Raw genomic sequence first — 15457 nt, forward strand, 5'->3', positions numbered from 1 at the left:
GAGTGTGCACTGACTTCACCCTGAAGAATGTGAGGCTCTCTCCAAACCAAACAGCAGAAAAATGGGACTGAGACCGGTGATTCTGATGGTTAATTAAATTCTAATATACAGCCGCATGTTTATGAGCCGGATCCAACTATTAGAGCTCGCTGAGCAGCAACATTTTCCATTATTTGTGAGCAGCTCTTTAAAGAGCACTTCTGACAGGAAACAGTTTATAGCTTCAGAAATCAATTCCATACAAAGACGCTCAGTATATACTGCACTTTTATATTGTGGGAATTAAAAGACTGTTTAGAAACAGGTTTCAGGGCTTCGAGCTCTCTGACTCCACACAGAGTTAAAGTTAGTGCTTCCCAGTGGAGCTCATTGTGAAAGAGCTCAGAGGCTGTTAAATATAACTGGCTGTGCTTTCTGACATAAATGTTTGAAATACTGGAGACTTCCCTCTGCACATGAAGAAATGCTTTTTCATGAAGGGCAGGCCTGCTAATGGCTTCACAGAGCTTCACAGAAAATAAGGCCAGTTTGATGTCGGTGCAGGAATCACGTCCTGGTGTGAACGAGTAAAAACTTTAGTCTGTTGTTGTCTCTTCATGGACAAACTGAACTGGTCACTGTGGAAATCTGTCGTCTCTGAGTGAACACCTGAGGATCAGTATCATCCCAAAAGTCTTGATGATCTGTTTGTAGACAGGTGGGAGTTAAAGTGGAAGAGAAAAAAAAGATGTAATTTCATGAGATCTTCAGAAAGTCTCTGTGGATGTCACACCCCCCCCACCTGCCCCACCCCAGCTCCATAAATTCTACATCTCTATAAACTTGTATATCTGTGGGGAGCAGCTGTGGAGTCATTAGGGATCGATGTGTGACCTCATGTCTTTGTGCAGGGTGGGGGGGTTTCATGCTCCATGTTGACTTCCCTCACACAGAGGGGAGTCCTGAATCCAGCTCTGAGGCTTGGACCTGACCACAGTCTGGTCTCAGTCGCTGCCAGGTTTACTGTTCTGTGGCGTGGGTCGAAGGCTTGAGGCGGCGGGGAGGCTTTGTGGGTCCCCACCCCCCCACCCTGAGCCTTCCAAGAACTCTCCGTGGGCACCGAGTGGCAAAGCCTCAAGCCACAAAATCCACAGGGCATAAAGGCTGTCAGTGTGGGAGCTTCAGGAAGCAGCTGGCAGGTGGAGATGAGGACAGAGTGGCTCAGCGTGGGGATGGATGTGGAGGAGGTGGAAGGTGGAGAGGATAATTGTCTCGGAGAAGGAGAAAGTTATTATTCAACCTGCTCCAGAGGCGTTGTGGTGGCAGCTCTGAGGACAGACTCTCATCCTGAAACCACACAGCTTTAAAGGTGTAAATGTGGATAACTGAGCACAGTTCAGACCAGTTTCATACTGCTGCACTTGAAGATGACAAAGTTCAAGCCTCCGTTTTCACCTCCAATCACTGTGCTGTGACTGATATCAGTTTAGAAAGTTAGAAACTGCTTCGTAATCCTGCGTTTGTAAAGATGGAGGAGGAACAGGTGACATATGTTTAATATGTCAATATATGTTTTTAATTTAACACCAGAACTTGCACCAGAGACACATCACATCACATATATTCCTACTGTTAAAGTGCCTTAAATAATAAATGTAATAATATCCTAAATAATAATAATAGTCATAATAAGGAAAAAGAGAAGAAAATGTAAAGCATTGTCATCAAAGAGAGGTTTCAGCAGCAGTTTGGGAGGAATATTTTTCAAATTAAGCCTGAAGTCGTAATATTTGTCTTTGTCTTTAGAAGTTTTCTCTGCTGGTGAACGTGGCTTCTTCAGCAGCAGGTGATGGTCATTGTTGTGCTTATATTGGAGGAAGTTAGGATGTTAGCTAGGCTCTACAGGTACTACTGAAAATTGATGACAAGGGGCTAGCTGGTTAGCATGCTAACTTCCATAGAGGAGAAGTCATAGAACTAGAAGCAAAAACATTGGCATTGTTTTCCCACCACAGGAAACAGCTCTTGGTGAATAAAAGAATGAAGTTTGATACTAAACTCACAATGTTTCCTCTACACTGGTGAGTAAACAGCTGCTAATGTTAGCTTTGTAGCGTTAGCAAACCGTGCAAATAGCTCTGTTAATATTAGCAAACAGATGAGACATTATTATCAAAATATTACATCATCATTCTAAAAGTCTTTTCTCAAAATTACGAATTCATACTCTAAACTTTTGATTTAAATAAAGTTTTATTATTAACTAACTGGCTAGCTGGCGAGCTAACTGGCAACATGCTAGCTATCTGCAAATATGCTAGCGCTAGCCAGGCTCTATAACCCGTCAGGCAGCCCAGCATGCTAACAGCTAGTAAACAAACTTACTAGCTTAGCTTTTAACCGTGCAATAGGTTAACATAAGTTTTAAAAAAAGACACGTATTTGTAACATAGACTCAGTAAACTGTCTTTAAATCAGACTGTGGAGCAGTTTATATACTATACAGGAGGGTAGTTAGTTAATCATTAAACTAGGTGTTTTCTGTCACAATGGTTAGCATCATGGAGAAAATATGCTATCGTTTAAGGTCATGAATTTACCAAGGCTGAATGCACTTATTTTCCTACCACAAGTAAATCCAATGATTATGGCAGGTTCTTTGAGATGAATTGTTTTCAGGTCAGATTTTTCTGTCATAAATACTGATTTAACTGGGCTCTTAGTTTTGTTTCTCCACTGTCACGATGAGGGTTATATGTTATAGTTATTATGCAAACTTGGGGATCAACCAAATGATGTGGTTGGACTTGTCACATAAAATCATCAGTAAGCTCATCATATTTTAGTAGAGATCTAAAACAACTCATAATCATTACCACTGTGGCAGGCTGGCTTTTAAATAATCTTTGTAACACTCCAAGTGGAGGTCAGGATTTTCCTGAGAGGTTTCCTTACACAGAAAAAAGCAGAGAATGTTTTAAAACACAGAAGTACCTTTCTTCAGTGTGGAGAAAGAGAGAAGAGTAACAGCCAGCTCAGCTATCGGCAGCATGGCAGAATCCACAACCTGCTGACTCAGATTCAGCCCGTTTGATTGACTGGCTTTAAGTTTGCCCAGTTTTCTGCAGGAGGAGAGCGAAGCGGGGACAAACCAGGACTGAACCCAGACCACGTCTACGTTCTGCTGCAGAGGAATGTGCTAAAAGCTCCGTCCGCACCAGCCAAACGCTTTCCCCCGCATTAATGTTTCTCAGAACCTCCCACGAATCTTCGGACCTGCCGGAGCCAAGACGACATGTAATCACAAAGATCAACAAAGCCTTAACAGCTTTTACAGAGGATCACCATGACCAGCTACAGGCCAGCTTTATAAAGAGATGGAAACACACACATACGGGGTGTTATGAAAGGTGAATCATTTTCTGATGCCCAGAACACAGAGTTTTTGTGCAGAGAATCAGGAAACACAGTTTTCTGAAGAAATGAACCGTTTGTGCCAGAGAGAGTTCATCGTTTCAAAGTGTTAGATTCAGGCTGAACAGTGGCATCTGGTGGCCACAACCTTGTACTGCAGCTGTGTCAAAAAGGACTTGTTTAGGCTAAAACACGAAGTGAGAGGTGAGTGAAGGAGGAAGCTACAGCTGGGACGGGACAAGAGTGCAAGAAATGGAGCAGTTTACAGTGTAAAAGAGGGAACTGACGACAGACTGGGGAACAGGTGAGTTGGCAGTAATGGTGGATCAGGTGACTAGGTAAGGTGGGTAGGACTGGGGTAACTGTAGGGCAGGTAGAGAATGAACAAGTAGCTGAATGAACTGTGGTATGTGGAGACGTTTCATTCTGAACCAAAGTGGTGGACTGACTGTTTTCATTGGGACCAAACAGAGCCCCGTCACTGATTTAGTTCTGACTGGGACTTTTGTTGCTCTCTCACCATGTTTCTATAGTCCTATCTATAGTCTGACTGATGGAGCCTCTTAATTCAACCTGGTGAAGCTTTTGAAAGATGTGCTGAGTTCTTCCATTATGAGCCTGACAGAGTTTTAGGGGTGCAATGCTAACTCTGTCGAGTCCTCTTTTTAAAAGGCGTGTATGTTCGCATTTTCAGTTTTAAATATTCAAAAATTAACAAAAAACATTAACAGAATGTGAAGAAATAATGTTTGTGTCTGCTGCAGAGATCTACTGAAGTTAGCATGCTAAACAGCTAGCCCTGCCCTGTCCTGACTCGTCTTACCACAGTGTACCTCAGGAGGCGATAGTGAGTCACCACCCTCAGTCCAACATGAGAGGATGAAGAAGAAGCAGCGCTGCCAGAGGCAAGAAGCTACAATCGTCAGCAGAACTCACACATTTCTTCAAGGCTGGTAAGTAAACAGCTGCTAATGCTAACACTGGCTAGCTGTTCTAAGGCCCTGTCCAGAAGAGCATTGTGGTATTAACATCTAATTTTAACTGGGAAAGAAGTCAACAAGTATACAGAAGGTTTGTTTGAGAAAGACTTTTGTACTTAGGAGCAATAGGATTTAGATTCATTAGATCAATAAGGATAAGCCAATCCAAGATTTAAATATTCTTCAGCTAAGAAGCTCATTGAAGGATAAAAAACTCACAAACAAATCAGAGTGAAATCAGAGAATATTCCTGTTTAAATCCAGCCAACAAAAACTGTACAAAGAGGACAGAGAGTTGGATGAACAGTTGGTTACCAGGGTCCCAACAGGTTAATCAGGCTGTGGTACACTTCGGTTCTGTATTCTGTCTGTATTTTTTCAGTGGGGTTAAGTAAAATGAAAAATGAGCTCATCTCGAGTCTTGTTAACTTTCATAAAACATCACATAATTACACTGAGAGCAGAGCAGAGTTACATAAAGCCTGGTGTCTGAAGAGGCTCCAGGTTCGTTGGTTTTCGGGCCTCTGAACTGACGGACACAGCGCCGCTCATTTGTTTGACGATAACTGGACCCCTCCTCCGTCCTGACCCGAGTCCAGGCAGCTTTCATCTGAAGTCTCATTCTGATGAAACGCACTGTCAGCTTCCATCTGCGCCACAATGAGGCTGCACACCGGACTCACAGAGGAAGCTTTATTCACAGAGAAGACGCTCACTGAAAACTGGAGGGAGGACTTTGAACTTTCAGTATCTGTTACAACAGTCCAGCTCACAGGCTCAGAGCAGTGAGGAGCTTTGACAGAGGAGAAAAAAAGAAGTAAACTCCTCGTTCATGGCGCCAGGATGGTTGAGGAGTGGAGGACTGGGATGGAGGAAGAGGAGGAGGAAACTTCAGGATGATGGAATCAATCTGTGTGATGTGACTAAATATTTAGGAAGAGTATTTTATTTTTCTGAACTTGTGATGGAGCCAAACACATGGGAAACTCATATTTGTGATTTAAAATAGTTAGGAACAGGACAAGCAGGTAAACAAAGCGTCACAGTAACAAATACGAAAAATATTCTGTACTTGAGAGTAGACGATAGTTGGGCCGACTGCGGCTGAGTGTTGGCACGGAAACATGAGCCAGGTCTGGCCTGTTTACAGCTGGTTTGTGTAGATCTGGTCTGTGGATGCAGCTTCAGGCCGGTTTGAGCTGAGAATCAATTCTTGTGGAAATGCTGAGGACACCAGGAATCAAACCTGTGTCCTTGATTGGTTGATGTCATTCATCCAGAGTCTGGTATCAGTACGACACCCAGGTGTATCAGATTTAAACCTCTGTGGGGTCTGGTTGCTCGGCCTAGCTGCACAACTCACTCCTGAGAATAACATTTATATGAGACTAACTCAGTTCTAATACGAGCAGAAAAAACACAGATCTTCTTATTTAAGTCTTGAAAAACTGCAACTAAAGTGTATTTTCCCAAACTTTGTACTGCTCCTCTAAGCACACTGGATGGAGGACTAATTTCATATAAAACGGTTTCCTGATCCACACATCATTTTAATGAGTGACAGCTTTGATTATTGACAGTCTGGATTTAAAGAAACGTCTCAGTGAGTCAAACGCTGTCTAACACTTGAACTCACTTTATTAAGGCGACAGTTCAGTTCAGTTCTGACCTTCATGTTCATGCAGATAATCAGAGGATATCAGCAACACCTCCCACTGTGCACGCAGGTGAAACTCAGTGAGCTCCTCAGACAGTAGGGCCCTCCCATATTACACCATGTGACCTGAGTCTCAGACTCAGAAAATAAAGTCATTTCTCAGCGCTCCACTCTCTGTAATAAAGTGTCGTTCATTAATCAGCTGGTTGTGTTTGCTCCACGCTGACTCTCCTCTGCCTCTCTCAGGCTGAAGCCTCTTCTTCTTTGGTGGCCTGGAAACCTCGGTGTTGTTGTTCAGGTCTGCCGGACGCTCGCTCACACTTCAAACGGCGTGCGGTTGTTTTTGGAGCGACTTCAGCTGGACGTGTCCCGCTCCGTTAGCCTCTGTGCTGTTAGGACTTAATCAATGCAGCCTCGTTACAGGAGAGGATGTTGGTTTAAAGACGCAAATGTCAACAGACAGTTAAGTGCAGCTCGTTAATCCCATTAACATGCGTGAAAGTGTGTGTTTGCTCTGCTAATTGGGCTGAATTATTCAATTTGTGCGTTTTGGAAACGGTGTTTGGAGAGCTAATTTCTGGAGGACATTTTCCACAAAGAGAAGAAAGACAGAGCTGCTGTCTGACGCTGGAGTTGAGAGAAAATAAACCAGATCATGGAGACAGAAAAAGAAACTAAATACAGTCCAAGTGTCTGTAAGTGGCACAAATAGACTTTCATTTAATCAGTGAGGGTGGATGTAACCGACCACCGTGTCCTGAGGATTAACCAAACAAACTGTAAAGAAATCCTGCAATAAAACACGTCAGTCTCTGGATCCTGCTGCCGACACAACACCACAAATGTTTTAATGAACTTAGCTGCAAAACATTCACTGACAGCATGTTTTATTTGTTCTCTACAGTGTCCACTCTCAAAGTATGTCTCATATTTTTATGGCAACTGGAAGCACGAGTGACGAGACAGGCCTGCTGGGCCAGGGCTAACAGATTAGCATGCTAACTTCAGTAGTAGAAAAGAAGTGATAGAACCATAAGCAAAACACTGGCTGTTCCACTGCAGGAGAGAAGTTCCATACTGAACTCAGCGTCTCTTCTAGACTCCTTCAACAATCCTTTACAACTGGAGTTTTTAAAATGGCGTTCTGAAGCATGAAGGTGATTATATGTTATGGCTTTTTAATCGTTCTTGGACAACGGGCTGTTTTTCTTCATTAGATTTGTTTGTAATAATTAAAAATAAATGAAATATTGCCAGTTTAATTTTTGCAGACCTCCAGTAGGTCTGCACGATGGGGCAGAACAAACACGAGCGGTGCCACGTTCAGCAGAGTAAACTGCCCTGAAGTATTTTGTTAGTTTGTGGAGATGCTGTGCAGATTCTCTCCCTCCTCCAGTCTCCACATGACGTTCACACAAACTAAAGTCAGCAGCGAAACTCTCCCAGCAACAGACACAAACAGGCCGATCAACAGATCTGAGGCTCAGAGAAGAAGATCATTTACAGCAGAGAGCTGACAGCTGGGACGACGTCTGCCCACCACACCCACACTGAGGGATGGTGGGAGGCATCGTTACGTAACAGCGACAGGAGAACAACACGGGGCACGGCAACAACTCACCCAACACACACCATTCACAGTGTTTGGGTTTTTCTGACTGAAACTCATAGACAAGATTTCAGCAGATAGTTCGTGTCAGTTGAATTTGACCAAATGTCTTATGATTTTACTCTGAAGTATCAGAGACTGAACGGTCGACTACAACCCTCCTTAACTCTGAACAGGTTCACAGCCTAAACACTGGATATCATTCTGATAAATGACCTCCACCTCAGTCACCTGCTCACCCTCCATCACCTCCTGCATCTCCACCGCCTACACCTGTACCTCCACCGACACCTGAAGTGTTTGCATGTTCCACTGTGGAGCCAGATGCATCTTCAGCTTCACTCGTGGCCTTTAAAGAACAACGTGACACTTTCAAACAGGTAATTATGGCCTCAGAGATATTCAAAGAAAAACAGATGAAGAGTAGAAAGAGTAGATTTCAGACACAGCTTTTCTCTCAGGTGGAAATCTTTCCTAAAAACAACTGTGCAGCCAAATCCTGTGTCATCCAGAGCTTTCAGTCAGCTCGCCTCCTCTTCACCCAACACTCAGAGACACAGAGACCCACAGTGGCATCTGAGCTCACCAAACCACAGGCTATAAATACCATCATTACATCAGACTCCACTGCTCTTCATGCATTTCAGTCTGTGTGTAATCCTGTTACTGGAGGACTGGCAGCTCCCAGTACAGACGTCCCAGTGCTTCCAGTCCTGCAGGAGACCAGAGTCTGGTTTGGCTGCTGTCAGACTCAGAATGAGTCTGTGGCCTGTTTAGAGGAAGTCTGGGCATCAGCTCGGTGTTAACGGCAGTGACAGAGGAAGATTTAAAAAATACTCAACTTATGCAGCTTTATTTTACAGGTTCTGTGTTTTCCTGTTGCAGTTAAAAGGTTTCTGGACTCAAATGCAGACAAAGTAACTTTTAATGATCTTAAAAGTCATTCAGGTGGAAAAGATGGCAGACAGGAAACCAGGGATACAGGTAACAGGAAAATAAACACAGAGAAAAACAAAGAACTAAACCAGGAACAAAAAATGTCCCGGTAATTTACAGCTAATTACCAGCTAAGTTTTTAGAAAAGTATGAAGAAAGTTTCCAGGAAATCAGCTGAAAAATACCATCCTGTAAAATAAAGTGTTTCCAGATCCTATAATACAAGACTAATACAAAAGTCTGCAGTTTGTAGTATTTAAGTTAAGGTGGAAGAAAATGTCCACAGACCAGAAAAACAACAGCATCAGTCATTTGTTTTTGTCCCTTATTTTTTCAAAGTGATCTGTGTTAACATTTTCTTTACTTGTCAGCTTTAAACGATGAATCCTCTGTAACTCTGAACAAACCAGCGTCAACTTCATCAAACTTTAACCAGAAATGTCTCCGAAAACATCAGAACATTTTTAACAGTTTATGAACAGTGTTGTCTCCTCTGTGGAGATGACAGAAGACAAAGACACACAAACTAAACTACTCTCTGTTTTCTCCATCAGGGGAAACATCTATACAACCACACTTTGGTAAGTACCTGCACAGGTGTTTCCAGTCACTCTCAGTCCTGATTAAACCTCAGCTCACAGCTCTTCATCCACAGACTCAGGAAGATGAAGAAACTGAATCTCTTCAGGTGTGATTATATGGTGACAAAGTGAAAAAATGACTGATTAGCCCTTTAAAACGTCATCTCTGAGAGTCTGTGTTCAGAGCCAAGATAAAACCAAAGCTTCAGAGTTTCTGATTCATTTCACTTCAACCTGCACAGCTTCATTATTAACGTCAGGGGATTTTGTTTTTTAAAGGCGGCTCGGTCCGTCTGAGAGTCCAGACTGGACCTGGAGGACGGTGTTAACATCAGAGAGAAACTCCTGACAAACGGCTTCACACCTTTTCATCGAGTCTGTGTGGAGGTAAAGTACCTGCAGACAGCTGAAAACATGGACGCCTCTGGTTCCTGTCTTTGCTCAATGGACTCCTCTGTTCCTCTGGAAATAAAGGATGAGAGGTTACAGACTGTCCACCCTGCACTCCATCATCCTCTCAACACTGGAACAGATAGAAAACACACGGACACACTGGAAGTATTCAGTATCTCTGAGTCCTCATTTTTATTTGAACGATCGAACATCGACTCTTAACTTTTCATCTTTTCTCAGTGAATATTTACATCTGTAACTCAGTGTCGCAGCAGTTTGTGAAATGGTTCTGAAATTGATTCTGTTGATTCGTGTTCGTGGACATTTTTAGTGACACTCGGCACAACTCTCAAACTCCGAGTCTGAAGGAGACAGGAGACAAAGTATGGTCACACCAGAAACCAGGTTCGTGTCCAGAGTCCTGTCTGTGTATCTTTTACTCGCACTGTAACACGTACAGCCCATGTTCGCGTCGTCTCCGTGACTTCTTCCTATGTTTTCTTTTCTCTACATGAATTTTCTGATTAAAAAAAGTCCACGAACCACCATCTTCGGTTCCTCCTGCTCGTCGCCCACCATGTTTGTTTCCTCTGACGTGGTCAGATGTGGAGTTGTGAGAGTCCTGCACATCACACACGATAAAAATCTTTTCTTGTGAGCCAGGCTTGTGTCTGAAGTCACCGTGACCAGGATCTTTCCTTGTACCTGAACCACGAGCTGTGAGTGAGTCTCACGAAATGATTTTATGACAGACATTTACAGCTTGAGAAATAGTCCCAACATTTATTTTATTGGTTCATTTATTCTTCATGAGGAGGAATTGTTCATTTTTTCGTGACAGTAAAATATCCACTTGTAGTGATGAGTTGTCACCATGAGGACGGAGGTTTAGGGTGCAGCCTTCAGAGACTTCTCCGCCCACACATCATTTGTATGGTTCTGTTAAACAAATCTTGAACATATTTAATTGAAGACTTCATGATGAACAACGCAGTTTGGCTGCAGGACAAACTGTTTAACTCTTTGCCAGTGTGGTCAGAAAATAACATCTAAAGTCGTGACACAGATGAAGTGACATTCAGCAGCAACACGTCGTCTCTGCTCCCAGAAATAACAAATCTTTGTGTTTTACTGTTTGTTTTGGGGCGACGTGTTTCGAGTTATATCCACTGGTTATCAACAGGAGGAAAATCTGGGATAAATCACTGCCTTTAAAAACCGCTTAATCAAACGAATGAATGAAAATGCAGCATGAACTGTGTTTCCAGCAGAGGACGTCACACTGGCAGGAAAACATGACTGATAACTGATATTTGTTAAACAGCCAGTGTCAGTCTGAAGTTTTGGTCTCAAACCAGGAAAAACTCATCGATCTCACAGCTGCTGATTGATCCTGACTGATTTCATGACACTCTGATCATTTCTGCCATCACGAAGCAGGTCAGAGATTTACGCAGCAGCTGATATTGGATCAGCAGTCCTGCTGGATCTGCGTCTACCCCCTCAGGTTCATTCGGTCAGGGTGAATGATGAACACCTCGGCAGCAGGAAACAAACCATTCATCGTGCGGAGATCCCGTAAAACACATCCAGTGACAGGAAGTGGGAGGATCTGCTGCAGGTATTTAAACTGTAGGAGCTTTGTCTGTGTGTGAGTCTGAGAACGTGAAGAAAATCATTTGAGGAAGGTGTTTACTTCAGGTAGACGAGTGAGATGGAGTTTTCTCAGGCCTGCAGCCCGCACACGATTCAGGACGGAAAACACCTCCAGTCTAAAACCATTTATCACACAAGGAACAGAATTTAAATAATAAAGCGTAGATTTTCTTTCAAAGTTCAACAGTAAAGTAGCAGATTTCCCTTAAAAACACACTAATAAATAAAACTACGTGTTGTGGTCTTCAGTTCAATTTAAACTCAAATAGAGAAAGTCTCCAGGTTCACAGCTGTTTCCACTGATGAGCTCCTCTCCTCTGACTGAAGGGGAGTTAATCAGTGGATTCAGCTCACCTGTGGCTGCAGCAAAACCCTGCAGATCCTCAGAGCAACAAAGACAAAGGGATAATAATCTGAACAGGATTCAAACTCAGCTCCAAGCAACAACTCTAAGATGATTCTGTTTTGGCAGCTCATCCATGTAAAAGTATTTTTCTGGGCTCAGTGATGACACAGTTAACAAAACAAGACATTTACCATAAGGTGCAAAAGGACGATGCCAAGTGTCAAAACTTCATGGACTCTTGAGATGGAGTGGTGGTGGTAAATGAGCATTGAAACTGTACTAATGTTTTGCTCTTTGACCAAAACTTTGCTCCATGACAACGTATCACATATTAATGAAATTCAAAGTGGACATTCCTGTTTCTCAGAGGATGAACTTCTATGACCGGTCCTCTAGCGCCACCATCAGGACAAACTGTTTAACTACAGTGGAAATCAGGATCAGGCTTCAGATTTTATCTGCTGAGTTACATTCAGTCTTCCTGGAATCTGGACTCTGGTCTAAATGTTCTCCTGTAGTTTTCTCTGACTCTTATCTGCCCTCATCAGTCTCTTTGTTATAAACCCTTCACTCATGTTCCCGTCTTCATACGACTCGTTCGCACTACGTGTCCCACGATGACATGTTGTCAGGAGTCAGCAGAGTCTCAGCATCCTGGAGCCCGAGTCTGGGAGTCTGAGCCTCTCCCTGCTCACAATCAAAACAAGGAAGAGGAGCTTTCAGCGCACGGCTCCACACCCAGAGAGAGTAACCCGAGCTGGGGTGGATCACACACACGGCGTCCTGGAGCCTGGAGGACGGGTGGAAGAGTGAACACCGTGTTTCCTTACAAGTCTGCGGAGGAAAGCACACACAGATAAGAAGAGAGTAAATCTACTGGGTCAGTTTAATGTACAGAATGAATGAGTTCAAATCAGATGTTGATCCTGCTGCTAAACTGATTAAAAATAAGAAGACCGCTGATATTTTTAAAAGAAGAGTGTTACGTTGTTTACCTCCACGTTAACCTGTGTGTCTTTTCACACTAGTGCCACCTGCTGTTCATTAGTGGAACAGTGTCTCCTTCCTGTTTGGCTGGATGAGCTTCACTAGTTAAACTTTTTATTGTTCAGTTTTTTGTGCTTCATTAAGTTTGTATTGGATTCTGTGTTTGTGCTCGGCCGTTTGGTGACGTTAGCGGACTCCATTTTTAAACATTAGCGAGTGTTGCTCACTGTCGGCGCTGTAGGGCAGCGGGAAAGAGACACTGAGGAAAGGCGAGCGAGCATGAACGTCACGTCCTCTGGATTTTCTCTGAAGATCCGTCCTTTACAGAGAAATCAGTTCACAAGCTGTTGGAACAGAGAAAGTCAGGAAGGTCTAATACGTTACAATCAGGTCACATGTCTGTAAATGACTTCACATTCTTACGTTTAGAAGCTTTTAATCCAAGTTCTTAAATTCTCCAGGACATTTGATTTGAATGAACAGCAACGTTACAGATACTTCTGCCCATTAGACTTCATGTACATAACCCAACCCTTCATACGTTTTTTAGGTGATAAAGTGGGCGGCACTGGAAGGCAGAAAGACGCCAGGTGAACTGCATGGAGTCTACATGTTCTCCCTGCTTGGGTTCAGCTTCCTCCCACAGTCCAAACACATGCAGGTTAACTGGTGACTCTACGTTATCTGTAGGTGTGAGTGGTTGGTTGTCTCTGAATGTCAGCCCTGTGATGGAGCTGGTGATCTGTTCAGGGTGTACTCTGCCTCTCACCCAGCGTCAGCCCCAGACTCTTTAAGGATCAGTGGTGTAGATGATGGATGGATGGAGGAGATGAAGTGATCATTTAGCAAACTCTAACACATTGTCAGAAAATTATCAAAAAAAAATGTCTGTCTGGAAATGTGCTCCCACTTTTTTGTAGATACGATGACTTGTCGTCTCAGCATCTCACAGTCCTGAGACGACCAGCACCAGAGTTCACCAGAGTTCACCAGACTTCACCAGGGTTCACCAGGTTCACCATCGTCCATCGTCCGGACAGTCTGACTGATCGTCGTGTTAAATTTAGAGATTTATGTGTTTAAAGGAATCTGAGAACTAAACACAAACAGACACTTGTGGGATTTAAATACTAAACTCACTCATTCATAATTTTCTCTTTCTTATAAAGACTCTAAATGTGAGGGAAAAGAAAGGGAAATATTATGCGATTAGAAATGAAATAACTTAAATACACAACAGGAGCCACATCAGAGGTTTTAAAAAAGTCAAACTTCAGTGATAAATAACTATTTTAACTGATCAGTTAATAATCTGTGAACTGATCGCTGATTAAAATATGGCAAACAAAATAAAACAAAAACATCTTGTGGATTTTAGTTTGAATTAAAAATAATTTGACATGAAGTCGTCCTCAGTTCACCACATCACCATCATTTAATATTTGAGTGAGTTCATAACGAGGCAGGAAACACAGACTTCCTGCTCTCAGGTAGAGCAGGTATTTCAAAATAAAGTACGAGTGTTCAGATGAATAATTCATCCATCAGGGAGAGGAGGAGGAGGGGGCGAAGAGTTACGAGGGGTTGGAGAGGAACACGGACAGATTCATTACACCGTGATGATTTCTGCTCTCACATCAGGAAAACAGCCAAAGAACATAGTTTGAAGTGTTTTTCTTTTCTTTGGACAGTCGGAGCTCTGTCCTCACTCTGAGTCCTCTTATTAAAACTGAGGGAATTCAAAGCCTCTCAACCCGTTTGTTAAATCTCTCGGGGGTGGGTGGGGTCGTCACAAATAAAAATAGAAGGACGGGATTTTTTTACGAGAAGTCTCAGTATCAGAGTGAACAGATGAGCTCATTAGGACGAGATCCTGGAGGATAAGTTTAGAGATTAAAACTTGAGCCGGTGCTTCAGTTGTTTGGGGAAGAGTCTCAGCGGTCCTCACTAATGGACCCCTCCCTCTGTCACTGTTATCAGGAAATCAGTTTCTCTGGTTGGTTTCTATTAAAAACTCAAAGAGAGCCCAGGCTTATCTGGACACAAATAACATGATTCAAAGACTAATTATATCCTCGGATTTCTCGTCAGCTCAAGTGTATTGTTAGGAAAAACAGATGTCTCTGCTATTCATCAGTTAAAGTCTTAATGACACTAGGATTGTCTCTGCATTCAGTCAGTTTACTACTCGTTTTCTGGAGCTTTTGATTATATCCAACCCAATGTCTCCTCGAAGGTTCACGTCAGAGTATTTATCCAACGTGACAGACACGTAAGATAAATATATCTGTATTATATAATATTTCTAAAATAATCTGGACTCAGTTATTTAATATATAATATTTTAAATGCTAATACTAATTTCTGCTCCTGCTGATTTCAGTCTACAGAAACATCATTTATCAATCAGCTGAAAAACATGATGTGGAACTGTTCAATCAAGAACAGGCTGTAAAGGTGATGATAAAAACCTTTGGACATGATAGAAAGCTCCAGACCTGCTGCTGTTTCCACAGCCCTCACCCTGTGACCTTTGACCTCTGCTCTGCAGCTGGGTGTAGAGGTCTGGTACGTGCCTGTGGCAGTGCTTCCAGCTGGGTGTGTGATCTCAGCTGTCAGCAGCGAGTATAAATAGACTCCTTATCACCTCATCAGCCAATCAAATCAGACTGTTTACTATGATGTCATCCTCACAGAGGGGTATTAATAAAGTTATTTGAACCTGGACGGTATAAACATCCTGCTGTGTGTGTGTGACATCACCTCCCTCAGGTGAACAGGTGGTTCGAAGCTCACGTCAGCTTCAGGTTTTCAGTCACGAAACTAAAAATAAACAGGAAACATGGAGGTGGTTAAAGATTCACGGGTCACGGTTTGACGCCGAGCAACGAGATGTTTTCAGAGTTCAGTCCAACACAC

General features: G+C 42.9%; 1 long non-coding RNA gene across 2 annotated transcripts; it reads left to right on the forward strand.

Annotated features, from left to right (window-relative positions):
* The first annotated feature begins 8848 nt into the window (after positions 1–8848).
* LOC108882412 (uncharacterized) lies at positions 8849–14632 on the forward strand. 2 transcript variants are annotated; one of them, XR_001960780.2, is made up of 4 exons: positions 8849–9156; positions 9436–12431; positions 13089–13199; positions 13459–14632. It is a non-coding gene; the product is annotated as an uncharacterized LOC108882412 (long non-coding RNA). The 2 variants fall into 2 exon arrangements; XR_007815072.1 differs by having other exon boundaries at positions 8849–12431.
* Positions 14633–15457: the final 825 nt, after the last annotated feature.

The sequence above is a fragment of the Lates calcarifer genome, linkage group LG18, assembly GCF_001640805.2.
Source record: "Lates calcarifer isolate ASB-BC8 linkage group LG18, TLL_Latcal_v3, whole genome shotgun sequence".
Lineage (NCBI taxonomy): Eukaryota > Metazoa > Chordata > Actinopteri > Centropomidae > Lates > Lates calcarifer.